This window comes from Caloenas nicobarica, chromosome 3 (assembly GCF_036013445.1).
Source record: "Caloenas nicobarica isolate bCalNic1 chromosome 3, bCalNic1.hap1, whole genome shotgun sequence".
NCBI lineage: Eukaryota > Metazoa > Chordata > Aves > Columbiformes > Columbidae > Caloenas > Caloenas nicobarica.
The window spans coordinates 31,915,411-31,924,903 of NC_088247.1; positions in this window are offsets into that span (position 1 = coordinate 31,915,411).

Genomic DNA, 9,493 nt, shown 5'->3' on the forward strand with positions numbered 1-9,493 from the left:
CGGTAGCTGGGAACCAGGAGGACGCCACCAGGGCATCTTGGCTAGCACTGGACACCTAACCGTGTCTACCTGAGACCTGCGTGTGTGACCTACCTGTAAAGCCAAGGCAGACACAGTCAAAAGACCCTGGACATTGATTCAGTTTGACCTACAACAGACACCGTTGCCACCAGAACACTCACACGAGGTTGGTAAATAGGACACGAGATTTAACAGAAACTCAACAATTTCTGGAGCAGCATCTGGAGGCCAGGCAGGATATCTAGTAAAGAACTGGATATCGGTGCTTGGGGATCTGAACTGAGCCCACAGATTCATGTTGCTTCCATGGGCTGTTACTGGAAAGTCGAAGCATTTTAAAAGAAATTAAACGAAAACTGGCATCAGCTTTCATCCACCTGCTTCCAAGAAATGGTAAAGTTTAGTTGTCTTTTTTTTTTTTTTTTTCTTCTACAAAGTCTTCTCTATACATTAGCAGCAGTCTTCGGTGTAGTTACATCTGCGCAGGGCTGGTGGGTGTGACGCCAGAGTCATGAAATACCAGTGCCCTTTTGGACCAGAAGCAAGAAGCCAGACAGGCCTAGGGCAGCAGATGCCTATGCAGGACAATCAAACCACATTTACTTCATGGGCAAGATGCACATAGTTTTAATATATTTTTTAAGATGTAAGGCTTAAATCGCTTTCATCTTGAAAGATAAAACAATAAACATTCAGTTTTAGGGCAGTAGGTTTTCACAGAGGGCTTCAGCTTCTAGCTTCTTTCAGCATGATCGTAGTTGTAATACAAACAAAATTATGGGAATTCAAACCCAATTTCTTTTCAGCAATGAAAAGAATAAGGCTTCTTTTATTCAAACCAGTATACCAACCTCCTGCAGCCATACAGAAAGGAAACCTTTTTCTATGCTATAGGTAATATTAAATCAAACTGAAGATTTAAGAAAATAATTCAGAGTAAAAAACCAACACTACAGACACTGGTAAGGAGTTTCATCTTAACCAACAGAGCCCAAGAAAAATGAATCACAGAAACTTTCTCATCTTGAGAAATTTATGCATCCTATAATCCCCAAAGGGAGCAATCAGATCTGATAAAAATCTTTAGACCCAAATTAGAAAGTAACAATAAAGGTGACAGAACTGCCTGAAATACATATTTTAGCAGAGAGTTATTAGAAAGTCAGCATGGAGTGCCTCTTAAACATACTCATCATGTATCTGTTGGCAGTAAATCCAAGCAACCCTAGTTTTATATACCTCTGTAGACTTTATTTTATTGCTTACTTGCTTAGTAAATTTAAACTCGGTATATTGGCAATGTGTCTAGGGTGTCACCTGGAAAAGGTAACTTCCTATCACTCATTATGAGCCTGATTTAAAATATCCAGTGCTTGGAGCCAAAGGCACAAGTTTGCAAAGCTCGAATTATTGGTCAAACCATTAAAAAGATCCATCTTCAGAGCATTTTTTAGTCTTGGTGCAGTCATCTCGGTAACTCTGCCTTGAAGTGCACTCAGAAGTTTTAACCAGTGGTAGTCAAGATCTCAGAGAGGATGCACCGATAAACCTCCAATCCTTATCATTTCCACTTTTCATTTCAACAGCGTATCTACAAATCTGAGCTAATCAGAAGATGTATATATACTACCAGGTAATGACTTAGCAATAGTGTGTGTGAAAATTATAGTGAACAAATCAAATAGGCAGTGATGTATCAAGCTAGCAGCTTATTTCTGTCAAGTTCCAGTCATTGTATCTTTGTTAACTTCTATGCGACTTTTCCAGGAGAGTGCCCACTAAAAAGCTTACTGCAGGATACCATTTGGTATACAAATAATAAGTAAGGGGCTTGGCAAATATATTCATGATATTAAACTTTTCAGTTACTAGTGATTCAAACAAATGCTAATGAGGTTAAGAATCTCTACATCCCATAATCTGGGTCTTCCAGTTCTCCCAGGAAAAGACAGATAAACCTCAACTTCTTCCCACTCCCACTTGTTAAAGAAGGAGTAGTGTTAATATGGCCAGAGCAGTATGTGAGGAAACATGGAACACTTTAATCAGGTACCGTGAAGTCCCATGTCAGATGTCACAAGAGTTTCCAGTGTTTTAACAAGCAAAGGAAAAAAAAATCAATTCAGTGTTTAAAAATGAAACATTCAAGTTCTCATTGTAATTAGTATTAAAACAGAATGGAGAATTTATGTAAAGTCTGACAATAGGCTGTTACATGCCAGTGACACACAGTAAATTATTTTTAAAAGACAGTTACTATTTCAAATGTTCAAAAACTTCTGACAAGGGACTAATTCATAATATTGGATTACTGGTCTTCGTAAAATGGACACTATTGTTTCCAAAAGCCAAAATTATTGTGAAATCTCAGGCACATTATGTTGTCTGCTTTCAACTGTATTTAACACTGCTTTATTATTTAAAAATACAACTTTGAAAGTAAGATGACAAGAGCTAAATTTACTTGGCCTAAAGGGAGAAAAATTAAAGGAAACACAAATATTCACAGAAAAAAGAATAATGAAGAGAAATATTTCCACTAGTGATTGCTTGTAATAATGTAAAGGGCTAAAGCTGAAAATGTTCAGTTTACGCTCTGTATCAGAAAAAAGGGTTTTAAAGACACTACGGTGTGCTGGACAGAGAGGAAACTTTGTGACTGCTTTTCAAGTGCACCAACTGATGCTCTTCCTTTCCTTCCTCCTAGGCAACCAGAGGTGTTTTTCAGCCATTTCAGGCCAAATTTGTTGGGGTTTGCTATCTGATTCTCAAAGTGAAAGGAAAAGCGGAACAGCTGGCGCTTGTATCTTTTCATGAGTCTGTAGAACTATTTGAACTGTTGAAAAATTACAGGATTAGAAACTCTCAGCAGCTTCTCTCCTCCAGTTTCACCCACTTCATGGATACCATTAACCAATGCAGAGTGCATTTTAGCTTCTATAATAGATCATTTGCAGGAAGTTATGCAGACAGATGAAGAACACTGTGGTACCTACGAATGTACTCGGGCAGTGCAGGACTCTCTGAACCGGTGTGGGAGGAGGAATTCAGTACCCTACACACGAGAGCTGTTAAGGTACCACTGTAGAGGAGGTTTTGAGAAAACAGATAGAAACTGGACATGACTATCAACTAAGTCCCTAGGTGGTGGGGAGGTATTCAAGATGAGATAATATTCTAAAGAATGCTGCTTTAGCTTATACAGAAACATCGGCAGTTAGTCCCCAGGCTATTTCTTTGCATTTTGCAAGATGAACAGGACTGTGTCTGCATATATGGCTGAAAATTAGTAACTGGGTCATTCTCTCATACAAACAACACAGCAAAATCTGTTGTTCTGTTATTAACCTTAGGGAAGGCAATGTCATTCCCTTCCCCAATACATCTGCCACAAGAGTATACAGCTCCTTCCCTCCCCCTTCCACCAACAGGTTGGCATTTATGGATAAGTAATGCTTGCAAAAGATGTCCTGGAATGAACTGCAAGCACAAAATCTTGGCTTCTCTGGTTAAACACAGCTACAGCAGCCATTCACCTCCCTCCAAAACACAAGAAGAGATCAGTGCTGCCCTGAAAAGGACATGGTGAGAGGCCCTATGTACTTCTCAATGAAATTAATGGAAAAATTCTCAGACTCATGAGGGAAAACAACAAATAGTTCATGTTTGGTGGAAATAATTTAAACCTATATACATAAAATAAGTAAAAAGATATTAAGCTAGAGAATAGTCACTGGGCTTTGAAGCATGCCAAACTGTTTCTGACATGGATAAAATTAATGTGGGGGTTTTTGACTGAATACAATACTGCCAGAAAGCCCATAGAAAAAAAAACCAAACCAAACCCCAACAACACAACCAGAAAATACTGTTTACATAACCATTTGATTTTTTCCTCTCTTTTCTGAGAGTATTCTGATTTCGGGGCGAGAAAGGAAAAGAGAAAGGAAAAGAGAAAGGAAAAGAGAAAGGAAAAGAGAAAGGAAAAGAGAAAGGAAAAGAGAAAGGAAAAGAGAAAGGAAAAGAGAAAGGAAAAGAGAAAGGAAAAGAGAAAGGAAAAGAGAAAGGAAAAGAGAAAGGAAAAGAGAAAGGAAAAGAGAAAGGAAAAGAGAAAGGAAAAGAGAAAGGAAAAGAGAAAGGAAAAGAGAAAGGAAAAGAGAAAGGAAAAGAGAAAGGAAAAGAGAAAGGAAAAGAGAAAGGAAAAGAGAAAGGAAAAGAGAAAGGAAAAGAGAAAGGAAAAGAGAAAGGAAAAGAGAAAGGAAAAGAGAAAGGAAAAGAGAAAGGAAAAGAGAAAGGAAAAGAGAAAGGAAAAGAGAAAGGAAAAGAGAAAGGAAAAGAGAAAGGAAAAGAGAAAGGAAAAGAGAAAGGAAAAGAGAAAGGAAAAGAGAAAGGAAAAGAGAAAGGAAAAGAGAAAGGAAAAGAGAAAGGAAAAGAGAAAGGAAAAGAGAAAGGAAAAGGAAGCTGCAACTCCATCAAAACATTTCTTCTAACTCACATCCTTTGGCACTATTCTGTTAAATTGATGTTAGCACTTAGGTAGACATGGTGTTTCTTTTAAGTCTGGTCCCAGCTGTGGTCAGATGCTTTGTTGTTGGCAGTGCTTGTGGTTTTGCTTTTGTTTGCTTGTTGTTGTTTGTGGTTGTTTCTTTTGTTGTTTGGGTGCCAGTTTGTCATTACTGTTGTTTTTGGTTTTTAAGTTGTTAGGTGACCCTCCCTTCCCCAGCCAGAGGTTAGCATCTGGCACCACACCTCTGGGTACATTGATCTTGCACTCCCTTCACTACCTTGGCACAGGGATCCAGACCTATCGTGAATCCCACTGAAGGCTGCTTAAAAGAGGAGGTTTTATAAAATCTGCTGTGCCAGCAGAGTGGCTGACAGTGGGCAAGGTGGATCTCAGTGTCACAGTGATTTCTGCGCTGACTTGGATCACCAGAGTCCCTGTGTCCCAACAGAGATCTGTATTAGTTTCAGAAATTAGACTGGAAGCCTCATGCCATTGATTAGTAAAGCTCCTGTACATAGACAAAGATCAAATCCACAATGAGTGTCTGGGGATTTTATGCTCCTCTTCTCCTGCTTTCTTAACTAGTCCAAAGCATGACTTTTTGCTTGAGTTTTTTTGTTTGTTTCTTAAAGAAAATGTGCTTGCCAGTAAGGAGAGATGAGGACTGTGTGGTAAATTGTTGCCTCATCACAGGACAGAAAAGCAGAGCTCATTCAATAAAAAGTGAAATTAAAACCTAATTCTGTTTCTCCACTTACTATTTTATGAAACATTTGTTCTGAACTGTGACCTCTGACAATGGAGGAATAAAAATATCTTTCTTAATGGAGACAGCCAAAACACAGTTAAATGGTGGCTGAGATGGAACAATAAGCATATATTAATGCAGTAAATCAGTCTGTATTTAAAATTAATCCCAGCTCTCTGTCTTGCCTTTTATAGCAGCTAGATCCCAACACCACTCTGAAATCAGCATGCATTTTACTTATTCTCTGAAGACTTTGGAGGGCAAAAATCTGAGCATCACCAGGCCTCATAATGAATGCGGTTTTGTGGGGCATGATTGGAAGCTCATTGTAACTACCAGGAATTCACTAATTTCCATAGACTTTGGGTCAGGCCAAGACTACCTTGGCCAGGATGTAACACCAAACGACATGGCTTCCAACGCAATCTCACAGTAAGGACCAGCAACAAGGATTTGCATCTAAACCCACACAGATTTCTGTGGCACGTGACGGGAATCGCTCCCACAGGAAGACGCTACTTCCGAGTTGTGTTATCAAGAAATATTCCTGGTCTTTCGCATAATTGTTCAGTAATATGCATTTTTTGTATGGAACAAAACAGAAATGCTGACAGGCCAGCTTTTATGGCTGCTGACACAAACTTTTTGAGCATAGCTGTGTAAGATCTGCTGACACCAACCTTCTCCTTGAGAACAGCTGCAATTGCCTGCTGTGTTGGGGGAGAAATGGGGGGGGGGTATTTTATTTCTTTTTCTGTGTCCTGTAGCAGACTCCAAAGCACTGGCTGCACTGACAGGGCTGAAGTATCTACTAATGTCTGGTTATGCTACAGATGCGAGCATATAAAAGACAAAGTCAGCTCCTCTCCTGGCTTCATCCTCCATTTGTCCTTCAGATTATTTAATAATCCCACACTCAGCAGTTATTTGGATAAAATGGACTGTTATCAAAAGTGCTGCAGTTAAAGCTGAATACAGCATTACACCAGTTATTCTAAACCGATAAGCACTCAGGACAGGCAAAATTCCCACAAAGCGTGAGATGTAAAGCACCATTTACTTGAAGGTTAGTGAGCACATTCACAGCACACAAGTGCAGCTGGAGGGTGAGGCAGCAGCTTCTCAGGCTTTGCATTTCAGGGCACAGCCAGCATATAAGTGTTTCAAAAGATACTCAAGGAGCCTCCCAGCTCCCTGTTCAGCACAGATAATTAAGAGCTTATGTCTCCCCTTCATCAACAAAGTGCTTAAGGATATGCTTAAAAGTGTTTTGCTGAGAGCTTATGTTTCCCCTCTATCAACAAAGTGCTTGAGGATATACTTAAAAGCGTCTTGCTGATTTAGGACCTCAGTAGCTTGCCTGCAAGGATCTGAATGCCCAGAACTCTCCCCCTTGAAAGGAAAAGTGCATTTGGGTCCTGAAGGAATTGATGTGCATTGCAAAGTCTTTCCTAACAGTTGCCACAATAGAAACCTCATTGCTTAATTTAGATATTCTGCAGCAATTACCTCCAAGTCATGCCTGGGTTGATACAGCAGGCATTTTGAAATTCCAGATTTTCTTGAGTTGCGAATGCTCATTTCATTGGTCCTACAGTTGCCTTAACCTAGACACCAGGTTAAGATGACTGTCTAACCACCCTGTTAGTCGCAAGTGTCTCAAGATTACAGATTTTGTCAGCAGAGCTGGTCATTTCATCAGTAGGACCATAATCAGGTGCGAAAGCTTAAAGTGCAGCACTCACCAGAACAGTTTGATTGTTTATCCTAAGCAAAAGCTTGGAGCTCCTGAAAGAGCAATTTAAATTAAAAAAAAATAAAAAAAAAGAAAGTCAAGCTAACACCTTTGCACAAACACATATTACAATTAAAACCCAATAAAACCCAGTACTTGTGCTGTAAGATGCAGTTGGACCGGGGTGCTAAGGCTGACTCCTTCATGCTTTCCCACTGGTTGCAAGAGAAGTTGCGTGTCAACAAACATCAGGCACGCACTCAGAATTTTTTTTTTCCCTGTCCATGTCATAAAGATGATTAGACCTTGAATAAGGTAATACCTGTCCAGTGAAACCCCCTGTGGTGCAGACAGAAATCAACGCAGCCACATTGCTCCGTCAGATGAAGAGAGAAAGCCTGGCAGATGGGCGAAATCCTGCAGGGACACACAAGCTGGTACACTGGGCTTTCTCGTAAAGCAAATTAACAAGCCTTGCCAGTTCCTGATATTTTCTTGTAAGAACTGTAGAAAGTGAAGCCATCCACAGCTCCCCAGCACACTGACTTCATCGCCCAATTATATACAGAAAGTTTGATAGAAAAAATTGTCTTGAATCAGCAAAATAAAAATGTGAAATAACCTATCTTCTAAAGCTCCGGGGTTTTCTTCAAACAAAATATTTCCCTTTCCTGCACCAAAAGAATGATTTAGAGCCTCATACCATCCTTAAAAAGCCATCTCGGATGGTATAATGTCGTCGTGTCCTTTGCTGTCTTTCCTCAAAGATTTCCTCTGGAATATAGTGGGACAGAGAAGGTGGCTCTTGTGGGGTTAGACAAATAAACTGAAAAGAGCTAGCAAGATGTAAGATGCAATCATAGCTGGCTTCTGTTAACTGTGCAGCTTGGAGCCCGAGCTCCATATGAAAATGCAAACAAGAGTTTTGTGCTAGGTTTGAAGGTCTCACCTCTCCCCATCTCCAGAAACAAGAGACACAACAGGCAAAAAACCCTCACGTTTCTGAAAACTACAGTCTGATTATCAGTGAGACTGAGGTGCCCAGATGCTAGCACATCAAGGAGAATTTTACGAAGAAAGTCTTATCCTTTCTGTGAGCTGTTGTGAACAACTCTGCCTCAAATCCCTCCAAAAATAAGCCAAATCTGCTGTAATTCATGGACTAGCTTGCTGCAAAAATATTTCAGGTTTATTGCCTAAATCCTGAATGACCAGGGAGACAACGCAAAATAGAGCATTCACCTTGAATTAAAGCACAAAAATCACTTTTCCTGTCCTGAAACACAAAATGGCAGTCAGGAAAAAGGAATTATTAAGCTAGGCTATGCCCTCACTCATTAAGACTTGACCTTTGTTGCTAGACCATTACCTCTAACTATTCCCAGCTTCTCCTTAAGGCAGCGTAAGACAGTTAAATCTCACGTGTTTGGGCCGGGGGATGTGTCCCTCAGCGATGGCCTCCCAGTGTCAGTCCAGCCAATGGGCCCCGCAGAAGACTGAGGAAAACACTTCATTTCTTCCAGTTCTCAGAGCAGGGATTTTAGATTGTTTTTCAGCTGGACAGAGAACAGAGTGCTGAGGCAGAAAAGCAAATTTGTGTCATACCAGGCCAGCGGCAGCACTGAAGACTGTTTTATTATTATTTTTTAACATTTTGGAGGCAGCCCTCTGCCTCTGTCATCCCTGCAGCCTCCAGCAAGAAAAAAAAAAACAACTAAATCCCCAAACATAAATCCACATTATCAAATTTACTTTCTACTCTGCTCTTGAAGCCCTGGCTCTGGTCCCCTCGCATCAGCCACGACAGGGACAGGCAGCTCCCATTTTGTACCACAGTGCTCGATGAACCTTATGGATGCTGCAGAGCTACCTCCAAAATGCTGCTCTGGAGGAGGAAAATGTTTAATGGAGGCCTTCCAAAAATCACTTGTTGATAGAAGACAGGTTTTTAGAGTAGCTTGATTTGATGCAGGTGGTTTGGGTAACATATTTGCCAGCTGCTTTATACATTGGGTTTTTTTCAGGATGCCCAAGAAGATAATTTTGTGATGAATTAACTCTTCCTCTCAGAATCAGGCCGTATTCCCTGCTGTCCCCAGCACCTTCCTTTGATGGTGCAGGGCCTCTGGCTATGAGTGACCAGAGCGAAGGCCTCCTCCTTCCACAGGAACACGACACCACAGACCAGGCTCTTTACAGATGGCTTCATCCTCTCAGGCCAAGCAGTAGCAATAGCGAAACCTGAGCAGGAGAGTTGGAGGGGAAGGCTCCAAGGACACAGAGATCCAGCCTCCTGTCCTGCCTGGATTTCATTGTACAAGCCGCAGAGCACCCAGTCTGTGATTCGCTCTAACCTCACCGCAGAACTAGAGGATGGTACTACACCAGCAAAATTAAAAAGCCCGTGAAGGCCTCACCAAAAATCTTTGCACAGTACAGAAATCTTGACTCAAATGTACTGAAGCTAAATTCTTACTTCCCC